Source organism: Notothenia coriiceps, unplaced genomic scaffold (assembly GCF_000735185.1).
Source record: "Notothenia coriiceps isolate Sejong01 unplaced genomic scaffold, NC01 NC01_scaffold00032522, whole genome shotgun sequence".
Lineage (NCBI taxonomy): Eukaryota > Metazoa > Chordata > Actinopteri > Perciformes > Nototheniidae > Notothenia > Notothenia coriiceps.
The window spans coordinates 54,112-63,000 of NW_011365223.1; the positions used below are offsets into that span (position 1 = coordinate 54,112).

The following is an 8,889-nucleotide window of genomic DNA, read 5'->3' on the forward strand; positions in this document are numbered from 1 at the left end:
AAGTATAAGAAGGATTAAACTATCTAAAAATAGCTAAATATTACTCTTTATTTAAACAAGTCTAGCGCCATTCTATCGGTCTGTTTTTATCTAACTGTTTGTGTCGTCCTTTTACTGTGTCTCTGCTGGCTCCAGTAGATATAGTTCTCTCCATCCACATTCTTGTTGGTTCTGGGACAGAGGAATAATAATTCAGAACCTGCTGATATTTGAATCTTACTACTTGGCATATGTTTTGTAACATATGCCAAGTAGTAAGATTCAAATATCAGCAGGTTCTGAATTATTATTCCTCTGTCCCAGAACCAACAAGAATGTGGATGGAGAGAACTATATCTANGGATTGCGCTGCTCAGAATGCTCCGTCCTCAGGAAGAACAAGTGACCCAGGTGTTCATAGCCCACCGTGTCCTTCACCTGCAGGAAAGAAATAGAGCAAAGATAAATTTAAAAGTGAGAAAGAAACCAAAGGAGATTAAGAGCTGAGTTCTTGAATTGAGCTCAACTATATTCCTTTGAATGAGAAGAGGTCTCCATCCACAAGGAGTGCATACACAAAAATTGAAGTAGCATACACCTTGGTAACACAAGAGGACAAAAACACATTTTGAGTCCATCCTTGTATTGCGCGTCAACGGCCACCCGTACAAATAAACAGGCTCCGTGATACTTCAAATTTCCTCAATATTTTTCTAGAACAATTTTGTGTTGTCACACAGATGAAGACACACAATAAAGAAATGTTACATGGTCACTGTGCAGAAGAAACGAATGGAAATAGCGATCAAACAATGTTGACGCCCAAAGCTGTCATATTCCATTTGCCTGTGATGGCACACAGGAAGATCTGTTTCAATACTGTGGCTTCAGGGCCGTATGGCCATGTGTTGTTACTGTTCTCTCCATAGCTGTGGTGTTTTATACACTCACACAAAATGTGGCATGGCCAGTTGACAGTATACTTTACGTTGTTGTTTCATAATTTCACTTAATCCTTCCGGTATAACAGTGGAAGGTTTTTTGTCCTCGATCGGGTATTTTTCACATTTTTCGGATCGTTGCAATCTAACGTGTGGGTTAGTGGTTTTGCTGTTGGTCGTGAAATTGCTCCTGCTGACTTGAGCCAGCCATTTTTTCCTCCGCTCTGTGTCAGTGGGGAAGCCGTACATTCGTACTCCTTTCTCGGAGCGATTTGAGCATCCCCAGGCAGCACAGCAAACCATGGTGGCGACTAGGAGGCAGCACAGCAAACCAGGACAACACGGAGGAAAAGGCACAGACAAACTGCATGATATGCTATTCAATGTTTATTGAATTCCATGTATTTGCAATGGATGTTCCTAAAACAACACATTTAACATCATCATCATGCTGCTGCTGCTGCAGTCCTTTGATAGTCACCTGTCGGTCTCCTGTCCTTTCTGAAAGCCATAAAGATGACATTAGTCATTTAGATAACTTGTGTCCTCAATTACCATGGGATTACTGAAACTACCATGAATTTAAGAAAATGGTAGAAATTAATCTAATCTGAATTTTGAAGCATTCCTTTAGATCCCCTCCCTCTAAATATATCAATAAACATTAGAAAGTGATGCTCCTGACTACCATACAAGTTTAAGAAGATAATATTGGTTTTAAATAATTCCAAGCTATAAACAGCAACAGGCTCTTTAACCAAGGCACTGTTAGCCTAACATGTAAACTAGTTGTTCACACTAATCCTAATATTATCACTTAATATTAGCAAATTCTATTTTATTTAAAAAAAAATATTGATGTAAATACATACACATATCGATTTGTTGTATAAATATTGCAAATCAAAACCTTTATTCACTAATAATTACCAAAAATCGTAGTTCTATCTCCTGTTATCAATGCATTCAAATTGCCTACCATGAACTTCCGGGGAACGATCCTCGTCTGCATGAACCACGTGACGATAACCGTTTTTTGACTTCCGCTGTCGTAACTCTTCTATCTATATGGCGCTGGATAGGTAGAAGCAGTATTGCCAGGTGCAATCGATGGGATTTCTGCACACGATCCAAGCAGAGAATGACGTACCTTACAGGACAGACACACTCAGGAAATCATTCACTCTGACATCATCATGACTTTAGTTGTTTTTGAATCATAATGAAATTGTATTACATAACGTTAGTGTGTTTTTACCACAAACAGGAATAGTTAATTGTTATATTAGATTTGAGAAAGATTACAAGGATTTTATTTAGTTCACCATGAAGATGTTTTTTGTTTTGTAACATATGCCAAGTAGTAAGATTCAAGTATCAGCAGGTTCTGAATTATTATTCCTCTGTCCCACAACCAACAAGAATGTGGATGGGGAGAACTATATCTACTGGAGCCAGCAGAGATTTGTAAATTGCACCAGAGACACAGTAAAAGGATGACACAAACAGTTAGATAAAAACAGACCGATAGAATGGCGCTAGACTTGTTTAAATAAAGAGTAATATTTAGCTATTTTTGGATAGTTTAATCCTTCTTATACTTTGTAAAAGAACAAGTGCCTTTACACCAGATACAGTATGAAGATGATTTATGATGTGAAAGGAGGGAGTTAGACGTTTTCCATACCAAGCTAATTGCTGCTATTTTGCAAAGTGACATTAAAGGTTTAAGCTAGAAGTTATGCACAAATGAAAAACTTCATATTTATGATGAATATGTATTCTTATTTGTATTTTTTACTTTTATGAGTTATGTACCATGCAATGTTCGGATGAAGAACTCTTTGATTTCAATATTATTTACATACCTTAAATGGTATGTAAGGAGGGATTGTTAGAAATTAAAATCAATGTTGATATGGCGTAATTTGAATTAAATACACTATTTGATTTAAATCAGTTTTATTCTGAAAAACCGGAAGTTCTCACTATTAGCTTAACACTTTTATTCTGAAAATTCGTCACTTCCGGTTAGCATTTAGCATCTGGCGGAATCATACGATTTCAAACCTTGAACCAAGGTGAAATGACATGTGATGTTGTACACTGAGCACACTGGGATTAGCACTCATTTATTGACGCTGAATAATGTGTAGCAGGGAATGTTTAAATAACCACAGACGCCAGAATGATGCAACCACTTATCAACAACTCCGTTGCCTGGACGCGCAAGCCTACACAACACACGCACTCTACCATCAGAACAACAGGCTTGCATCGAGACCCTCGAGGCCCTGACGTACCCTGCAACTTAGAGCCGCCCTGTTCCTGCGGCGGCGTCTAGAACTCTCGCTCCCCGCCGCTCGCCACCGTAAGCGTGGACGCGTTTTTCGAACTACCCCTTTGCTCATAGACGGCGGTACTTGCTAACTTTGCAGAGGTTAAGAGACGTTAAACACAACAAAAACACAGTAAAAATGAGAGGGGAAGGTAATTGTATAAAAGTAGTAACAAGGTGTACAACATAGTAGTCCTTTAATTAATAGGGTATAAAAATATGCATATGAACGTGACGAATGGCAAAGTAATAAATATATAGAACCGTATAAAGTATGTGTAACCAAGGATGACGGAGAGTCCGACCGACACACATAGATCACATAAGTAAGGGGAGTGCAAATAATATAAGTTTAAGTAAGATATAAATAAGACAGCTAACAAGTAAGAAAGGAAATGACGAACAAACGTGGAGGACCAAATCTTCCGTTGACCGTACAGCAACAGAGCAGGACATGTATACCACGTATTCGTTATTTCAACCGTTAAATTAGACCGCCCTTGTTACAGAATCATCCAGCTATAAAACTTAATTGCTAATTGGTGAAACACGTAAGAAATATTTACGTTTGGCCAGTCGGAATTTCAACAAACCCGTAGCGCCCGGTTCTTTTGGCTCCTCCTTCCTTCTCGCTTCGCCGTCAGGTTCGACAGGCTGAAGCACGCCGAAAAACTCCTGGGAAGGTTGCCGACGCAGCCGATTAAAGAGCAGAATGAAAGCTCCGCTTCGGCGTTGCGCAGAGTTTGTTTCGGATCACACGGACGCGGTCCCGGCCTGGACCCTGTTAGTTCCAGTCGGCCTTTAAATAGTGGTCGGATCGGTGTGGTCAAAAAAACCCCCGCAAAACGACCTACCATAGCAGTTATAAATGTCGCAACACGGGCTAACATCCGGAAAATTTAGATGATGGGTTTACTCCCTTGTATACCTGTATTCATGACAATTTTTTTCACACGTATACATAAACCAATTGGATAGGTTGTGATACTTTGTCTGACATGTATTTCTTTATTACATAGTAGAAGAATAATTTAAGATGGATATCAACTAATAGACAAACTCTCGACGTCACAACAAAAACAAGAGACTTTTTGATTTATTAATTGGTAAATCAAATGGATGCGTGGAAGTAAGTTGCTTTTTTCCCAATTGTCCTCGATAGGTAATGAGGCGACAATAAAGGTGTAAACCGTTTCATTAGGTGGGTTTCAGTTAAGGTCAAAATGAAAGGTCCAGTGTGTCGTGGGTGAAACCCAATTAGGTCCTTGCGTGCGGTAAAGTTTTGCGGCAGGAGATAAACTTGGAGAAAGCTAGGAATGGTAAAGGTAGTAGAAGAGTTAAGTTGTAAAACGGGGAGTTATGAATCAGTGTCCGTATGATAGTTCCTAAGAATAATAATCTTAAACCGATAGCGATAAATACGATGGATTGTTGTTTTGTACTACAATAATAACAGACGGTTTACTAAAAATGCTAACGGTCCGAAGTTCGGTGAATAGTTACCGCGTTGGTAATGTAACCAGCTTAATCTTCGACCTGGCCCCAGTGCCGAACTCTGTTGTACTCCTGATCTTTCCTTCAGACCTTACACCTCAGGAAGGTTATTTGTGTGACTAAGTGTTTGCGTGTATTTTCTTCTGGTGTAAATTATTGAACAGAACTGAACCTAAATAAAGCATTCTGTTGTCTAATATTGGTACTACTTAGCTAAAACATTAAGTTTTATGCAGTATTTCTCCCTTGTGATAAATTCATATACTCAATTAGTGTGACTACATCTGGACTGCCATTAGACAGAGACTGTGACTTCGAGCGCGACCTGCAGAGAACGCTGATGTCAGCATCTGGGTAGTACGAAGTTAGACATAGTACAATGACTTAATAAGAAAATCTGCTAAAAACTAAGTGAACTAGAGTAGAACAAATATTTATAACTGTGGCAAGTTTCTATCAAAGTCCTTGGGGATATACATGTGTAGACAATACCAATCAACAGACTAGTACAGTATCCTTCTCGAGCATCGAGTTCGGTTATATCAGAAGGTAGACTTACAACTACAAGGGTGAACGATCGTATGAACATAACGGTACCATCCTCCGGACAGTCTGATGGAGACCGACCACGAAGAGACACAGAGTTTAGGACTACTTCCTGCGTAATAAACGATGTACAAGCCGAGGTCCAACGTGGTGCGGATTTCTAAAATGTACAACAAAGAGTCACCGCCCATGTAATAATTGGTCTTAACCTTCTATTCTACCAGCATGCATCCTATCGTACGCGTCTCGATGTAGACTGACGCATGGCATTAACACAACTGGGTTCTATTACAATAGCATGTGGCTACATACACTTAATCCTAGATAATGTCATTATGATTCAATCCGACATACTTACGTGGCCATGTGATATCCTTCGCTCAAAATGGTTCAGAGGCCACACGTTCTACCCGACACGACTTCAGTTGTACCTGTCATGTCCTTGGTGACGCGATTTTAGTACAACTAGGTTAGCAACTTACGTAGACATACCAGCGCGAGTCGATGCACGTGAATAAAAACACATTTGCCTTGAGGCGGGATACGACTGTTAGTGGAGACTATATGACACGGAACGGGTATGTAGAGATGATTGACTGGGCTGGGTGTGCTGGCAACTGGGCAACTCGACTGTAGCGCTATTCTCGGACAGTAGACTAGGACCCACATGAGACTAGTTTGGACCTGACTGTTGGGCATGCACGCTAAGACTTGTTACGCCGGTACAGTAGTCACATTGACGTACGAGATGTTGTGCTCGACTATAATTGGTCGTACAGACAACCCTGAATGTACACTAGAAACCTCGAGGTTCCCTTTTGCTCTCAACAAGGATTTTTCACGGTATTGTGAATCAGGTGTCCACTGAGCAGACTCATAGAGTGAACTACTATAAACACACGGGCTGTCCTCAACCGCCAAACGTTGACATATTGACTTTGATTTAGACTTCAAGACCAAGAACGGACTTCTGCAGACCTCTCTTTGTGAATAAAAGTGACTTCACAACATCGACACCATTATTAATATGTGCCTAGATTTTACATTTATTACAAGACAATAGGGGACTGTCCAAGCATAAATGGCTATGAAAAACAAGGGGGAGGGGTAATGTCCTAAAAGCACATGTGTACTACAAGTACACATTTTTCCCCCCTCACGACATATTACATATTACAGTTGTACCAACATTTACATTTTAGTATTAAATTTAAAAAAGAAATTACTACTTTTTTGAGGATATTCCTTCACTAAAACATGGTTCAAAGTCCTTTATACCCTTCCGTCTTTCAGGTTTACCTTTCAATCTTGGTAGACTTTTAGTATCAAACTTTAACACTTACTATTGCCTTACCGCGAGTGTATACTTATAAAAACATTCTATTTCCCCTGGGCGGATATCGCTTATGGAGACTTTTCTGAGACGTCTCGTGCGTACGGTTTTCTGAGCTCTGAATTACGGCAACTGGTGACTTTGACTTTGTTGTCACACTGTTTTCGTGACAGCTTACTGACTGGACCCACATGACTGGCTATGACTGGACTGTAATCTTCCAACTGATTACGGCGGATCAGACTAGTCACCATTGACGTACCAAGATTTTGTTATTGTTGGCTCGTACATAGCCTGATTGATAATAAAACCTCGAGGTTCCTCTATCCAAAGATTTTTAAGTACCTGTAAACCGGACGTTAGATGACGACTATAAAATAAGGGATTGTCCTCCAACTTAATTGAGTTTTCATATTAAACATCAGACCAAACAAAACTCTCTACATTTCCCTCTCTTTGTGTATACAGTGGACAACGCAAGCTGATCTGTCTTTTATATAATTTAACAGTCTTGGTAACAGTCGGTTACATGATTGGGTTTTATAGACTTTCAAAAAAGGGGGAGGGTAAGTGTCAAAACAAAGTACTTTCACTCTACACACACAGACATGTGACAGACCAACATACATTCTACACTGTTAGACACATAAACCGGAAACACCACTTATCTTACAGCCACAAATACAAGTAAACCTTCTACAAAAACATACAGATACAGACGCATTCTCTTATACAGACCACATACATACACAAAGATTAAAACTCAATACACCACATACACCCTCTCTCTTATGACACTTACAAACTACCTACATGACACTAACTACACACATTACAAAGATTTATAATTCATACTCAAATTACATTTTCTTGTATACAATACACACATTACCTTTCTCTGCAACTACACAGACATTGTAAACAATTTATCTCTTTCATACACGAACACATACATTAACAATTCGAGTTTACGTAAAGTTATACAAAGTACTTTCTGTCAAACCACAACAGACACCATACACAAACACATAAATACAAACACACTACACACTCACACACAACGTCCACGTTACTACAATGTCGAGTTTACGTAAAGTTCTTAAAGCAGCAATTTTCTTCTGATTTTTCGACTTATAAATTTTTCATATTGGTATAAAACTTATTATACTTTCAAAGGGTAGTAACACGACTTTTCCGACTTATTTATCTATAAAGGTTACCAAAAACGGTCGTCTTTAAATCATTCCTCATTTTATTTACTATAATTTACATTATCTTCACTAACTTACAAAATTGTGATACGCATCATTCTAAGTTCTAGTTGTCCAAGACTTAATAAAAGACGAGACTGGGTCTAACTACGGTGTGTTCATACACACAATCACACATATAGAACACACACACATACCGAGGTCTCTGTGTCATTTTCCTACTGTGTTTGTCAATCTATTTTTGTCTGCTATCTTACCGCGATCTGAACAAATTTATTTCTCATTATAAATCGATAAAAATCTATCAAATTAGGAAGAATAGAAACATTTTCTTGTTCACGGAATGTGGTCTATGTCATACTTCTACTAAATACTACACTTTCCTCCGCATCTGCAAAAGGTATGGTTCGATTAACGACGATAAAACGCTTCACTGTAATTTCCAAATTCTATCTTCAATACGTGTTTACTTTTTGAAGTATAAATACTACTTATACATAAGAATAAACATAAAAAATGAATATATCAATACATGGTACGTTACAAGCCTACTTCTTGAGAACTAAAGTTATAATAAATGTATGGAATTTACCATACATTCCTCCCTAACAATCTTTAATTTTAGTTACAACTATACCGCATTAAACTTAATTTATGTGATAAACTAAATTTAGTCAAAATAGATTCTTGGCCTTCAAGAGTGATAATCGAATTGTGAATAAGACTAACAGTGAAAGCCAATCGAAATCGTAGACCCCTTCGTTGCTAAGAATCTTGGAACTTCCGTCACTCTGACTTTTCTCAAGTGTCCCTAATCGGTAAATAACTTTTCAATCGTCCCTTAAATTTATGTGTTTTCTACGCACCACAATGTTTTTACTTTACACGCTCACCTCCGCGAGAGGTGTAGGCTGGCCAGTTAAGTCCTCAGTCCCCCAGCTTCTCTAGTAAGAACCGAACGAGAGGACAACAGTAGACTCCAGAAGAGGATAACCGGCCGCAGCAGCCCCTCGCCCAGGTTACCTTAAGGACGGAAAAAGACATCGA

General features: G+C 38.8%; 1 long non-coding RNA gene across 1 annotated transcript; it reads right to left on the reverse strand.

The window, feature by feature from the left end:
* Positions 1 to 1,091: 1,091 nt before the first annotated feature.
* LOC104960897 (uncharacterized) lies at positions 1,092 to 1,872 on the reverse strand. Its single transcript, XR_800035.1, has 3 exons — positions 1,851 to 1,872; positions 1,402 to 1,421; positions 1,092 to 1,231 (listed from the first exon to the last, which is right to left on the reverse strand). It is a non-coding gene; the product is annotated as an uncharacterized lncRNA (long non-coding RNA).
* Between the last annotated feature and the right edge of the window lie 7,017 nt (positions 1,873 to 8,889).